This window comes from Dromiciops gliroides, chromosome 1, assembly GCF_019393635.1.
Source record: "Dromiciops gliroides isolate mDroGli1 chromosome 1, mDroGli1.pri, whole genome shotgun sequence".
NCBI classification, from domain to species: domain Eukaryota; kingdom Metazoa; phylum Chordata; class Mammalia; order Microbiotheria; family Microbiotheriidae; genus Dromiciops; species Dromiciops gliroides.
This window is the reverse complement of record NC_057861.1, coordinates 144,882,153-144,896,792: the sequence shown is the minus strand read 5'-3', so window position 1 is coordinate 144,896,792 and position 14,640 is coordinate 144,882,153. Positions and strand designations below refer to the sequence as shown.

At 39.2% G+C, this 14,640-nt stretch overlaps 1 protein-coding gene across 1 annotated transcript in view; it reads left to right on the top strand.

The window, feature by feature from the left end:
- CPQ (carboxypeptidase Q) overlaps positions 1-14,640 on the top strand; it is a 628,024-nt gene that overhangs the window by 550,330 nt on the left and 63,054 nt on the right. The gene's annotated exons all lie outside the window — the stretch shown is intronic.

The following is a 14,640-nucleotide window of genomic DNA, read 5'->3' as shown; positions in this document are numbered from 1 at the left end:
GACTCAGAATCTCAGAATTGGAAAAGACTTCAAAGATGCTCCTCTCTCTTTTTTTCATTCATATGTGCGATTTTCCATTGTAAAAACGGTCCACTGATAGAGTGACATAATTTATAGTTTTCGAAAGTCAGTAAGGGTCCTAAGAAGTGAAATACATTATGCTACTATATGTTGGAAGAAGGACTTTAACTTAGGTCTTTCTGCTTCCAAGGCCAGCCCTCTACCCATGATGCCACGTATGCTGCTTCTCATTATCCCCACCAGCTCCTCTCCATCATACTCAGACAGGGCAAGAATCCATAAAAAAGTTCCTAGAAAATGAGGGAAAATGGTATTAGTATTATAGATATTCACAGAATGTTTGCACTTAAGAACATCTACTATGTGGTTCCTCCTAAGAGAATTCAAAGAGCATTCTGCATTTGCTAAACTCTCTCATGCCTCTTATTTATTTGAAAGCATCATAGATCTAGAGGTGGAAGAAACCTCAGAGGTCATCTGTAGTCCAACCCACTCACTTTACAGATGAGGAAGCTGATCCGCAGAGATGTGAAGTACCTTGCCCAAAGCCACACGGGTCATATATTTAGAACAGATAAGGTCCTTAGAAGCTGTCTAATTCACCCTGCTCCCCATTTTACAGATCAGGAAACTGAGGTTCATAGAGGTTAAGTGACTATTGTCCTAGGTTCCACAGACAATAAATGACAGAGGTGAGATCAGAACCTAGTTTTTTGACTCTAACAACAGTGCTTTTTCTACTTTACATTTCTTTCTCCCATGAGAAGGGACCCATTTGAGCTCAGTGTATCAGTGGTATATATCATATGGCAGAAATATCAGGCAAGCAAAGGGAAAAAATAAGTCAAATATTAGTAGGACAAGAACAAATTCCTCTTTTCCTATAAAATAGTATTTGTTGTTGATTATGTACAAAGTACTTTCCATGGCTTCTAATTAAATCGAAGTGTCAACAATTACATTTTGGCTTCCTGGGCAGAGCCAAGATGGCAGACAGGCAGTGAGTCCTCGTAAGTCTCCCCTAAATCCCTTCAAATAATGCCATAAGACAATACCTGGAGCAGCATAACCCACAAAAGGATGGGGTGAGATTATTTTCCAGCCAAAGATGGCTTAGAAGGTCAGCAGGAGGGATCTGCTGTGCTGGGGCGGGACTGGAACCCAACCCTGAGGTCAAGCTGACACAGATCCAGCCCCAAGCAGACTGAACCAGAGAAAGAGACCTCCAGAGCCTCTGAAGTGGCTGTAGCACTAGCGTCTTCTGGGACTAAGCTCACAGTCTGGTGAGAGGGCTAAGTGGTTGACTGGTGGTGGATTACAGGGGTCCCTGCTGGTGCTGAGGTGGTACTCAGTTGTTTTACCCCAGCTGGGAACCAGGAAGCAGCCTTGAGTGGTGGCTGCCCAGGTGGGAGAGGGGTGCAGGCTTACTGGAGGTATCAACCCAGAGAAACAAAAATTTTGTTTTTTGGTTGAAGAGCAGGTAGGCCTGGGTTTACTTTTGGACAAGAACACAGGCTAGGGTGAGTGCAGAACTTGCCTCTCCTTTAACTGTACCACCTAGGTCCCCCTGAAGCATGGGAGAGTGCAGCCTGGAAACAATGTCCCACTTTAAGAAGGAGTTAAAAGTCAAGTAAAAAAAAGGCAAGATGAGCAGACAGAGGAAGATGCAGACCATAGAAAGTTTCTTAAGTGACAAGGAAGATCGAGTTGTACCCTCAGAAGAGGATAGCAATGTCAGGGCTCCTATATCCAAAGCTTCAAAAAAAATATGAATTGGTCTCAGGCCATAGAGACACTGAAAAAGGACTTTGAAGATAAAGTAAGAGAGGTAGAGGAGAAAATGAGAATGATTCAGGAAAGGCCTGAGAAAAAAAGTCAACAGCATGAAAAGCTAAATGGAAAAGCTCTCTGAAGAAAATAATTACCTAAGAATTGGGATTTAACAAATGGAAACTAGTGACTTTATGAGAAACTAAGACACAGTAAAGCAAATCCAAAAATGGAGGGCAATGTGAAATATCTTCTTGGAAAAATAGCTGGGGGCAGCTAGGTGGTGCAGTGAATAAGGCACTGGCCCTGGGTTCAGGAGGACCTGAGTTCAAATCTGACCTCAGACATTACACTTACTAGCTGTGTGACCCTGGGAAAGTCACCTAACCCTCATTGCCCTGCAAAAAATAAATAAATAAATAATTTTTTTAAATTGAAAAATAGCTGACCTGGAAAGCAGATCCAGGAGAGATAATTTGAAAATCATTGGACTACATGAAAATCATGATCAGAACAAGAGCTTAGACATCATCTTCCTAGAGTTTTTCAGGGAAAATTGCCCTGATATTCTAGAAACAGAAGGTAAAATAGAAATTGAAAGAATCCACCACCTCCTGAAAGAGATCCCAAAATGCAAATTTCCAGGAATATTATAGACAAATTCCAGAGCTCCCAAATCAAGGAGAAAATATTGCAAGAACTAAGAAACAATTTAAGTACTGTGGATCTTCAGTCAGGCTAGCACAAGATCTATCAGCTTCTATGTTAAAGGACAGGAGGGCATAGAATATGATATTCTAGAGGGCAAAGGAATTGGGATTACAACCAAGAATCACCTATCCAACAAAACAGAGTATAATCTTTCAGGGGAAAATTGGGACTTCAATGAAAAAGGGGACTTTCAGGCATTCATGATGAAAAGACCTGAACTGAATAGAAAATTCAACTTTCAAATGCAAGACCCTAGAGAAGCATAAAAAGGAAAACAGGAAAAAAAAATCATGAGAGATGTTAAAAGGTTAAACTGTTTACATTCCTACATGGGAAGATGATACATCTAACTTGTAAGAACTTTTTCAGTATTAAAGCAGATGATAGGCATAGAGTTAGACAGAGGGCACAGGTGGGAATTGATTATGAAAGGATGATATCTGTAAATCATTTATTTTTTATCATTTTTTTTTCTGTGGGGTGGTCAGGGCTGGATGGAATGCCCAGGGTCAAGCAATGGGTGAGGGTCTTGTGTCTGAGGCAGAATTTGGGCTCGGGTCCTCCTGGATCCAGGGTGGGTACTTTGTCCACTGTGTCACCTAGTTGTCCCATGATGACATCTTTAGGGTAAAATGGAGGAGTGAGAGGATTGCACTGCAGGAGGGGAAAGGGAGAGGTAGAATGGGGTGAAATCCCAAATGAAAGAAGCAAGAAGGGGCTTGGTGAAAGAAGATAGAAAATAGAGTAAATATTAAGGAGAGGGAATAGGATGGAGGGTAATACAGTTAACAATAGTAACTGTGAAAGAAATGATAAGCAGGATGCTATCAGACGGACATATGAAAAATGCAATCCATCTACAGGAGAAAGAACTGATGGTATCTGAATACAGATTAAAGTATAATTTTCTTTGTTAGTTCCTCTTTCTAAAGTTATTTTGTCTGTTTTCTTTCACAACCTGACTAATGTGGAGATGTTTTACATGACTGTATATATATTACTTATATTAAATTGCTTGATTTCTTAGGGAGGGGTGAGGAGGGAGGGAGGGAGGAAGAAAATTTGGAACACAAATTTTTAAAAATCAGTATAAAAAAATTTGGTTTTTTACATGTAACTTGCAGAAAGTTCCAAACAAACTTTAAAAATTTATATTTTGGTGACAGAAACACCAAGGGGAAGAAAAAAGAGGATGTGTATTATGTATATATTTCACAACTTTAACTTCATAAAATCACATGTTTTATAAGTCATATTACTTGGTCTCTTCAAGGTTCATAAATCACTTTCCTCATGGAAACCTAGTGAAGGAGAGAGGGCCAGTGGCATTAAGTCCATTTTATAGATGAGGAAACCAAGGGTCAGAGAAGCCATTTGGCTTGCCTATAATCCGAAAGCTCATCAATATGTCAGTTCATTCCAGTTTAGAATAGCAGTAATTGTTAGACACTGAACTGAAACTTGCCTTTCTGCAGCTTCCATCCATTGTTCCTAATTCTGCTTTCTGAGCCTGAAAAAGAATAAACCTCATCCCTCTTCCTCGTGATAGCCCTACAGATACTTGTTAATAACTAACATGGTGCCTTTACATCTTTGTAGTTCAATTCCATTCCATCAATTTACATGCCCAATATCATTGGTGATCAACATACAATCTTTGACCTGCTTCATTTCCAGCCAGATTAGCTCTTGTTAGGCAGCCTACTAGCCCTCTGATCTGAGGGGTACAGGTACCATGTTGGTGCTGGGATTGGTATAGGGGCTTATAGACTCTAGCCCTGCCTCAGCTCAAAATTACAGAACTCCAGTGATCCACAGCCTCAGCCTCCCTTAGTAGCAGGGATTACAGGTATCTTCTTCCACACTTGAGGCAGCTAGATGGCCCTGCTGAATCTAGTATCAGAAAGACCTGCATTCAAATTTAACCTCAGACATATACTAGCTGTGTGACCCTGGGCAAGTTGGTTAACCTCTGTTTGCCATAATCCATTGGAGAAAGAAATGGAAAACTACTCCAGTGTCTTTGACAAGAAAACTCCATGCACAGCATGGTCCATGGGATCACAAAGAGTTGGACACAACTGAATAACAACAACTTTCACACTCAGCCAATTCAACATTTATTAAGCACCTACTATATATCAAATACTGTATTAGGAGTGCTAGGGATACACAGAGAAACATGAATCAATTTCTGCCCTGAAAGGGGTTAAATTTTCTTGGGATGTTGAGATCCTTGGGATTGGGAGAAAAAAGAACAAGATGGAAGATCAGGAAATGCTTTCTATAGGGATAAGGAATGCTTTGAAGGAAGCTAAGAATTCTCAAATGAAAAGGCAGGGCAAGGAGGAAGCCCATTTTCCAGCTGAAATAAGCCTAGTTCCTTCAATGGATCTTCTTAAGTCACTGTCTGCAGTCCTCTTGGCATCCTGGTCACCCTTTTGTGTGTGTGCTTCATAAAATCTAGCACTTAGAACCGAAACCCACATTGAGGTTCTGGTTGTAGTATGATCTGGACAACATCCAATGGAATGATCCCCTACTTTTTGTGGACACTATGCTTGTCTCCAGAAGAACAATAGCTTTGGGGGCTGATATGATGCTCTGTTGATACATATTCAACTTGAAGCTTTTTAGAAATTCCAGGGTGGCTTAATGGACAGAACTCTGGGTCTAGAGTCAGGAAGACCTAAGTTCAAATTCAGTCTCATATAATTATTAATTATATGACCCTGGGTAAGTCTGGCTCAGTTTCCTCAACTGTAAAATGGGGATAATAATAATATTTACCTCCCAAGGCTGTTATGACAATCAAATTAAATAATAATTTTAAAGCATAGTGCCTGGCATATAGTAAAGGTAATATATGTATTAAATATATTATTATTACTAAATACAGTTCTTGCCATTTAGTTTGTTGTTGCTCTGTCATTTCAGTTGTGTCCACCTCTTCATGACTCCATTTGGGATTTTCTTGTCAGAGATACTGGGATGGTTTGATATTTCCTTTTCCAGCTCATATTATAGTTGAGGAAACTGAGATAAATATGGTTAAGTGATTTGCCCATGGTCACACAGATGGTAAATCTATGACTGGATTTGAACTCATGAAGATGAGTTTTCCTGACTTCAGGCTTAGCACTCTATTCACTGTGCCACATAGCTGCTATAACTACCCTGGTATATAGTAGGTGCTTAATAAATGCTTTTTCCCTTCCCCCATTTATGCCTTCTTTATTCTATACTTGTAAAATTGAATTTTTGAATTTAAGTATACATTGTTGCATTTATTCCTATTAAATTTTATCTTATTAGATTCATTTCATCATTCCAGTGGGTCAAGATCTTTGTATCCTGACTCCAAACTGATCCAATATCACTTCCCTGCCACCTAAAAATTGGATAAGCCTGACCTTGGTATCTTTATATGTGGGAGGAAGAGTGTAGTACTGAAGGGAACCTTTGACATAGTCAGAAGGCATTGTGGCCCTGGCTTTTCGACTTAGCATATGTGTGGCCTTTGATAAATTGTCCCACCTCAATGGCATTATTTCTGTCATCTGCAAACTGGGCATAAAAATACCCACCCTGCTTATCACCTTGCAAGATAGGTATGAAGATCCAGGAAGGTGTAAAAAGCTTTGTAACAATAAAGACAAAGAAATGTGAGGGATTGCTATTAGGTAAGAATTGGGAAATGATATCGATCACACTGTAATGGAAAATTCAGCACTGGGCATAAAGTGGCTCAAAAGGCTGACAATTCACCATCTCTAAAAAGGGAAATGTTTGGGAGTATTCTGACATTGAAGAAATAGGCTCCCCCCGCCATGTCTGACCCTATTGCCATTTTCATTTCCTCTTCTACTGATGAGACTTCACTTACATTCATCAGTTATATAATTTATGTAACTCCTAGTAACATTTATCCCTTGCTAGAATACTTCTCGGTTTCAATTCCTTTTCCCATTTTCTTCTTGGAAGCCCCAGAGGGAGAATTTTTTTTCTTTCTGTTTCTCAGTTGTTGGATCTCTTGATAAACTTAATGAAAAGATGAATCAGACAGTTTAGCACAATTAAACAGTGTGCCTTGGCCATCAGTACTACATTTATCAAAGACTTTGGTCCTATCCATCACCAGAAAGCAATGAGTGCTAACTAGAAGCTGCTTTCCCCCGATCAATTGGCATGCCACATCTGTTGAAGATTACAGAGGAGCAGTTTATGCCAATCACTCCATGGCATATGCCTCTCTATGCCTCTGTTTGACGAACCCTCAGGGACTTTGTACAAAGCATGTGCTTTTTACTGTCCTGGAACCAAAGAGTTTAATTTTGCCCAAGAATGTGTTTATATGCCTTATAAAGGAACATTTTTTGCCTCCTCTCACCCTTATTAATTTTTGTATGCACCAAAGGAGAGCCAACTTCTGTTAGAAAACGAATAAAGAATCTGTTGCATTTTACCCATACACAAAGCTTCTTTCTATGGGTCTGGTTTCCTTTTTAATTCATTCTTTTCCTAATAGCTTATTTCTTGGGTTCTCTAGGGTTTTGCCCATTTATTATTATTTTTAACAACCTGATGTTAAATTGTTTTCTATACTGGGTGTTAAACCACTGGTTTTCCATATGGTGTTACTGCAGTCTGGAGAGAGAGATTGGGTCAGATATTAAAGAAAGGATGTGGCCTCCCCCCCCCCCCACACCAAAGTACTTCAAATTACTAAAAGGTGTGTCATCTTTTTCACAAAGACTGCATAATTCACTCTTCATGACCTAAATGGGTAGCTATATGTAAGATGCTTTACTGAGGAAATAGCTACTCATGGAGGAAGTGAGACTATGTCTACATTAAATCAGATCTGTGGATAGTGTGTCTGATCATAAAGCCCTAGATATTTGGAAATGCCCAAGTGTGAAGACCTCTGAATAATGGTCTGAATTGTAAATGAGGGAGAAAGAGGAAGAAAACTACATTTTAGGTTCTGGAAAGGACTGTGGTGAAAACAGCCTAGAGCCAATGATGGTTTCATTCTTGATGGTTAATGATGTTGCTTCATTTTAAAGAATCAGGTGCTATAATGCTTAATTATCCTGAATATTTCAATGGATTGCTGCCTTGGTGTGGTAAGCTAAGTACAGATTCTTCAGTGTTTGCTAAAAAGAAACATCTTGAGCAACCTTAGGAATTCAGCAGAAGGCAGGCTGGTGAATTATTAGTCTTCTGAGCCACTGAGGGCTCACCTCATCCTGCTGGAGGGAAAGGAGATGCAGAAGTATGCCTCCCCACCCACATCCATTTTTGCATAGCTTTGGAGCTATTAAACTCAAGGAGTATGCTAACAGAGCAGTTTTAATTGCTTGGCACTTGAAAAAGCTAGCTGTGCTGTTTAGTAGGTTACAAAGATTTTGAAGTTGAGATTACATTTAGAACTGTGCAGTTTTACTTGCAAAATAATTGGATTTTGCCCTTTAAAAAATCCTTATCTACTGAAAATAAGCATCCAGAGTTTAGGGTCACCATAATCAATTGTGGCACATTCGACCAGAGTGACACAGCACATAGACTTGATGCATCTGAACATTTGGAGCATAATCCATCTTTGTGAGGTATCTAAATTATTCTAATAAATTACAAAAACCCTTTCCCAAATATTAAAATCACAGAAGGCCTAGACACCTCAAATGAATCCATCAAAAGTAAACTACATGTGAATAAGTCCATAATAACCTTTCAAATCAGAAAGGTTTGTGGAAGTTTTGGTCATTAGATAAAGGCAGATGATGATGCCACATTGGAAATATCTAGTGACTGGCCAAAAGAATCGGACACACCCTAGGCCTGTGTATAACATGACTGGACAATTCAGAATGATACATTCCAGTTTGGTTGAATACGTTGGTGAAGGACTCCCAATGGGGGATTGCCCAGGGAAGGGAGAGCAAGTTTCTGACCAGGTGACAGTAGTGTGAACTTCAAAAGATCAGAAAACCTGGAGTTTCTGTGAGCATAGCAATCCTTATAGCAATTTTCCAGGAGCAGTCGTGGCTCATGACAACATATACATTGGGGGTGGGGGGAATACACAGAGACTAAATTAGACAAAAGAAAGAAAGTTATCTTCAAAACTCTACAGGGACGCTGATCCTCAATGTTCAGCTGCACCTAATGGTAACTTCCAATGAGGATTCCATGACAGGAGAAAAAGACATCATGTAATCTGAAACTTAGTTTACTCTTTGGATACATTTACCCTCTAAATTTGATCCCACTTTTTTTTAAATAAATTTTTTTCACATTTATTTATTTTTAACTTATGGAATAAAACAAACATTTCTATAACAGCATAATAAAAAGGCTGATTGCATATGAAATTGTAAATCTATTATTTCTGCTATTCCTTTTAAATATATAGCAAAGTTATCATGTACATTTTTTTCTTTCTTTTTTTGTCCTTCCCTCCCACCACCCTGCCCTAGAGATGGGTACCATTAGACAAAAATGTGTGTGTTTGTGTGTGTCTGTATGTATACACATGTGCATATATACACACATGTGTGTGCACATATACATATACACACATATATATGTAAAAATATTCTATACATACTTCAATTCTCCAATTGATAAATAGTCAAAGTATATGAGCCCACTCTTCTCAGAGATGATGTATGTGCAAAAGAAGAGTGTGACCCTGGTTTGGAGAGATGTTTCTATAATAACTTTCCTTGCTATACTTGCTTAGTAAATAGCCTTTCTAATTAACACTGGCTAATAAGCAGTGGGAAGCACACCAGTGGGAGTTTATGAGAAACAATCCTAGGAACAGCCAGCAACACTCAGTGGTTGCTGATCTTAGCACCATCAACCTCCATTTCTGAGAGGGAGTCAGCTATCCACTGCATCAAGCCCACCCTTGTGAGCAGGTGTTGGAGATTTCGCCCCCAAATTCGAAAAACTCAAATCATATCAGATCTGCTCTTCACTTTGTGCTTTGTAGACAGTTTAAATGTATTTATTTAATTCTGTTATCATTTTAAGAAATAATCATCGTTATATGATGCTTTGTAGTATGTTCAGTGGTCTTTCCTCACAGTAGTCCTATGAGTTAGACACTACAAATATTATAAAATCTATAGATAGGGTGGGATGTTTGGGAATTTGCCCAGGAATTTGGAGAGTGTTGACAGTCCCATTCCTGGGTCGGCTTCCTCCTGTTAGTTGCCACACCATGGATGAGCCCCTCCCCCATGAACCCATGACTGCCTTATCTTGGGTCATGTTTGTTTCATTTCCCCTCTGTACTTGTATCCACATGCTGGTCTATCTCATTTCCCAAGCAACAACCCTTTCTTCAGGAATGGCAAAGCTAAATATAATATCCAGAGGCAGGAGTCTTCCTCCCAACAGCCATACTACACATGAGCCTCCTACCTTCTTACACTTGCTCCAGGTGCAGACATTACAGCTCAAGGCTCTGAATGAATGATTGCCATCTTACATATGAGTAAATTGAGGCTCAGAGAAATGAAATAACTTGCCGCAGGGCTTGTAAGTAGCAAAGTCAGGATTTCCACTCAGATCTTCTGACTCCAGTGTTTCTGCTTTTCCTGAGGGAGAGGAGAGAAGAAAGGGAATAAGCGTTTATGTTATTTAATATTTCATTTCCCCCATTACATGTAAAAAAACAACTTTTAATATTCATTTTTAAAACTTTGAGTTCCACATTTTCTCCCTTCTTCCCCTCCCCCACATTGAGAAGGCAAGCAATTCAATATAGATTATACATCTGTAGTCTTGCAAAACATTGCCATATTAGTCATGTTGTGAAAAAAAGAGACAAAAAATTCAAGAAAAATAAAGACAATTTTTTTTAAAAGTATGCTTCCATCTGTATTCAGACACCATCAGTTCTTTGTTTGGGGATAGATAGCATTTTTCATCATAAGTAAGTCCTTCAGAGTTGTCTTGGATAATTGTATTGCTGAGAATAGCTAAGTCATTCACAGCTGATCATCTGACAATATTGCTGTTACTTTCTACACAGTACACTTCACTCTGCATCAGCTCATGTAAGTCCAGGTTTTTCTGAGAGCATCCTTCTCTTCCTTTCTTGTAACGCAAAAGTAGGAAATAAGCATTTAGATGGTGCCCTATGGGCAAGATGCCTTGCTTAGCCCTTTTTTACAGATATTATCTCATTTGATCCTTGAAACAACCCTGAAATGTAGGGACTATTATTATCCCCATTTTAAGTATAGGGAAACTGAGGCAAACAGAGACAAGTGACTTGCCCAGAATCACAGAGCTTTACTGTGTCTGACGCCAAAATGAACTCAGATGTTCCTGACTCTAAGCCCAGCAACTCTATCCACTGAGCCACCAGCTGCTTCTGGCCGAGCCATTGCCAGTCATCTTGACTTTTGTCTTGCTACCAGATTCTGATGATTCTGGAGGAGAGGGTGAGACTGATGACTTTGTGATGACTTTTGTGCCTCACTTAAATCCAATTCACAGTGCAAATCACAACATCTCCTGTGATGTCATTGGTCCTCAAAGGACCAACAACAACAATAACAACAGCTGCTTCTTGGGTCTAGCTTCTCCTTATGCAGATGTTATAAATGAGTCATTTCCATTTCTGGAGCACTGCTCCTAATGCCTATGGGAACTCCATACCTTCCAGAGCCCATTGGTCTTTTCTACTGTGCCCTGCTGCCAAGTGAAATGGACTTGATTTCCAAGTTGAAATGCCAGATGAGTTTTCTATATATTAATTAAGTACACGCTGTCGGCATTAATGAAATCTACTTTAAAAATCTCATCATTTTGATTTTTTGATCAACATGCCGTACCTGGCACATGGCTACTTGGACATTTTATTAAAACAGAAGAAACAATTGTCAGGGAAGCCCTGGAGCCCTTGGGGCTGATCACACTCTCAAGTTTCTCTGGCAAATCTAAAATTGTCCCATCATTCAACTCATCACTGGGCCTGCTCAGAAGATGATTTGCCTCCATAGAGATCTAGGTTTGAGTTCTGGCTCTCCCATTTAGTAGTCTGCATGACCGTGGGTGAGCTTCCTAATCTCTGTGTTTCAGTTTCCTAAGCTGTAAAGAGGGGATGTAAAATGTTTACACCACCCAGCTCAAATTGTGTAGAAAACATTTTGTCAGTTTTGAAGCACTGTATAAAACATATTTGGTTGTTTTTGACAGATGTCTAATTTCCTTGGTATAGGGAACTACCTCTATTAATGCAAATTGGTGCATAAAAGGAAGTATTTTTAGCCTACTACATGTCAGGCCCTGGGTTAAGTGCTTTACAAATATTATTTAATATGATCCTTACAATGACCCTGTGGGAAAAGTGCTGTTAGGGGCTCTTATTAACTAGTTGGGGAAACTGAGGCAGAGAGAGGTTAAGTGATTTGCTCAGGGTTACACAGCTAGTAAATGTCTGAGGCTTGATTTGAACTGAGGACTTCTTGGCTCTGGGCCCTGCAGTTTATCCACTGCACCACCAAGCTGACTCCAGATTCTGCAACCTCATCTTAGAAAGCTGTCTGGGCTCTAATAGCTGAGGTGACTTGCCAGTGTCACACAGCCGTATATGACAGTCAGCTCTTGAACTTGTATGCTGTTAACCATGAGGCCAGTTCTCCATTTACTACTCCATGCTACCTTTCCCCATTTCAGCTAGTATCACCTCATTCTCATCTTCTTTCAAAAGAAGGTTTTGAATAGAAAACAGTCCTAGACCGAATCTCTATCCTGCTATTATTTCCCTAGATTCAATATTCTGTGAACTATTTATAGAGGTGAATAAAATGACTTATCTTTTCTGGTTGAATAAAAGAGCTAGGATGTGAGCCCATTTTTTTTTAGGCTCTCCGAAAACATCTGTGCCTAGACAGAATGACAAAGATGATATGAACCTCATCCTGTTTCCCCTTGGGTTTTGATTCCTTCCACTATATATATATATATATGTGTGTGTGTGTGTGTGTGTGTGTTGTTGTTCAGTCATTTTTCAGTTATGTCCAACTCCCCATTTGTAGTTTTCTTGGCACATATACTAGAGTAGTTTGCCATTTCCTTCTTAAGCTCATTTTATAAATAAGGACACAGATGAGCAAATAGAGTGAAGTGACTTGTCCAACGTCATACAGCTAAATGTCTGAGTCCAGATTTGAACTCAGGGAGTTGAGTCTTCCTGATTCCAGGTCCAATGATCTATCCTGTGCCACCTCGCTACTCCATCTATATCATTACTAATCCTGCTATTTTTATTATTGATTATTCCCCTACTTATCCTTGTGTTTCTATTACTTTTGATGCTGTTTGCCTACAGGGTGGTACCAAATGATGACTACTGCATTACACTTATATTTAGAGTGTCCTGCTAACTAATGCTCCCATAAATATTCAACAGAGACAGTTTTATACAAAGGTCTGGGGAATTAGGTGACCTGCCAAGTCTTTTCCACATCTAATATCTATGATAATAGCTGCAAATTACATGGGACAGAAGGAACGGAATTGTCCTGTAGAATCCCTAATGGAAATAGGAACTTGTGCCCAAGTCTCATGTGTCCAGACCACATCACACTGATGGTATCTGATGCTTAAGTGGAGTCTTCACCTTTGAATACCAAGCAATATTGCCTTGGAAAATCTTTAACCAAAATACTGTTCTATTGCTGCCTTTAAGCAATCTTCTGAGGGTTTTAAAAAAATGTTAATTGACATTGCTTCTCGAATGGTAAATGAAGAGATCCAAACCAGAATATAAAATCAAAATGCTTCCCCATTAGGAATCCAGTGGCATCAATTTTGGGGACTGAAGTTAAGCTAAATTGGCCAACTTTGTGCATTCATTACCCTTACCCTAATCCTCAGAATCACAAATGCAAAATGCTGTCATTACATCTGAGAACTGACATCAGCTGGGATTTCTCAGTGTGAATTCTGAAAGCTTAATTTGAAAAGTTCCTTCTCAAATGGTTGTTGCCAGCTCCGATATTTCCTCTTCACATCCAGTACTTGATTAAAGATAGATGCTTATTTCTCAGTTCCCAATTAAAGCAAAAAAAAAAAAGGGGGGGTTGTATTTGGAACCACTTATTCCTTATATCATGTCATACATTAAAAGCTTTCTAGTGGCATTTAAGTTTTTATGGATTACATTGCAATTTTGATACTTACAATCTGAAGTTTAATTAATTGTATAAAAACTCAGAAGTTCAGCCAACTATGCCTTCCTGCCCTTCTACCTTTCTCTGTGCCCCCCAAACCTATTCTTCACTCTCATTAATTCCTCCTATCGTTCTATAACTCTGCTCTGTCCTTACTTGCTCCCTTTGAAATCTTGACATTATAGCTAACAATTTTAATTTTACCTTGGACTACCTCTCCACTTTCCTTCCCAAACTTCAGCCTAACATGATTTCCTCATCTGTTTCCTCTGTTCCTACTCATGAAATAATACTATTAGACAAAATCATATAGCTGTGCTGTTTGGGTGTACTATATATCTTTGTTATTTGATCTCACTGGGTTCCTTAATCCTGCACAACAATTATTTTACCCATCCCTTATTAACTCCCTGTTACATACCTCACAGTACCTGTTCCAAACCTTCTCTTCTTTTTTTCAAGCCACCTACACCATTCCCTCCTACTTTCTTGTAAGCATGGAATCTCACTTATTACTTTGCCAACAAAATGGAAGCCATCTCTGTCAAGAGTTCATTCTCCCCAGTTCTATATCTCAATTCCTTTCAAGATCATCCTCACTCCTCTCCCCTTTTCCTCTATCCTCTGAAGAAGAGATAGTCTTTCTTCTTTCTAAGGCCAAGTCTTCTACCTGTGCCCTTGATCATTCCCTTTTGTTTATTCCATGAACTTGCCCTGTTTATCATCCGCTTAACATTTATGATCTCCAATCTCTCCTTTTTCCATTAGTTCCTTCTCTGCTACTTACAAACATGCCCAGATAGCCCACATCATTACACAAAACTTTCACTCGAAACTGCCATTTCTTGTCCTATATATCTCCTTCCTTTATTGCTAAATCCATAGGAAAAACTGTCTATATTCATTGTTTATTTCCTCACCTTCTATTCATTTTTCA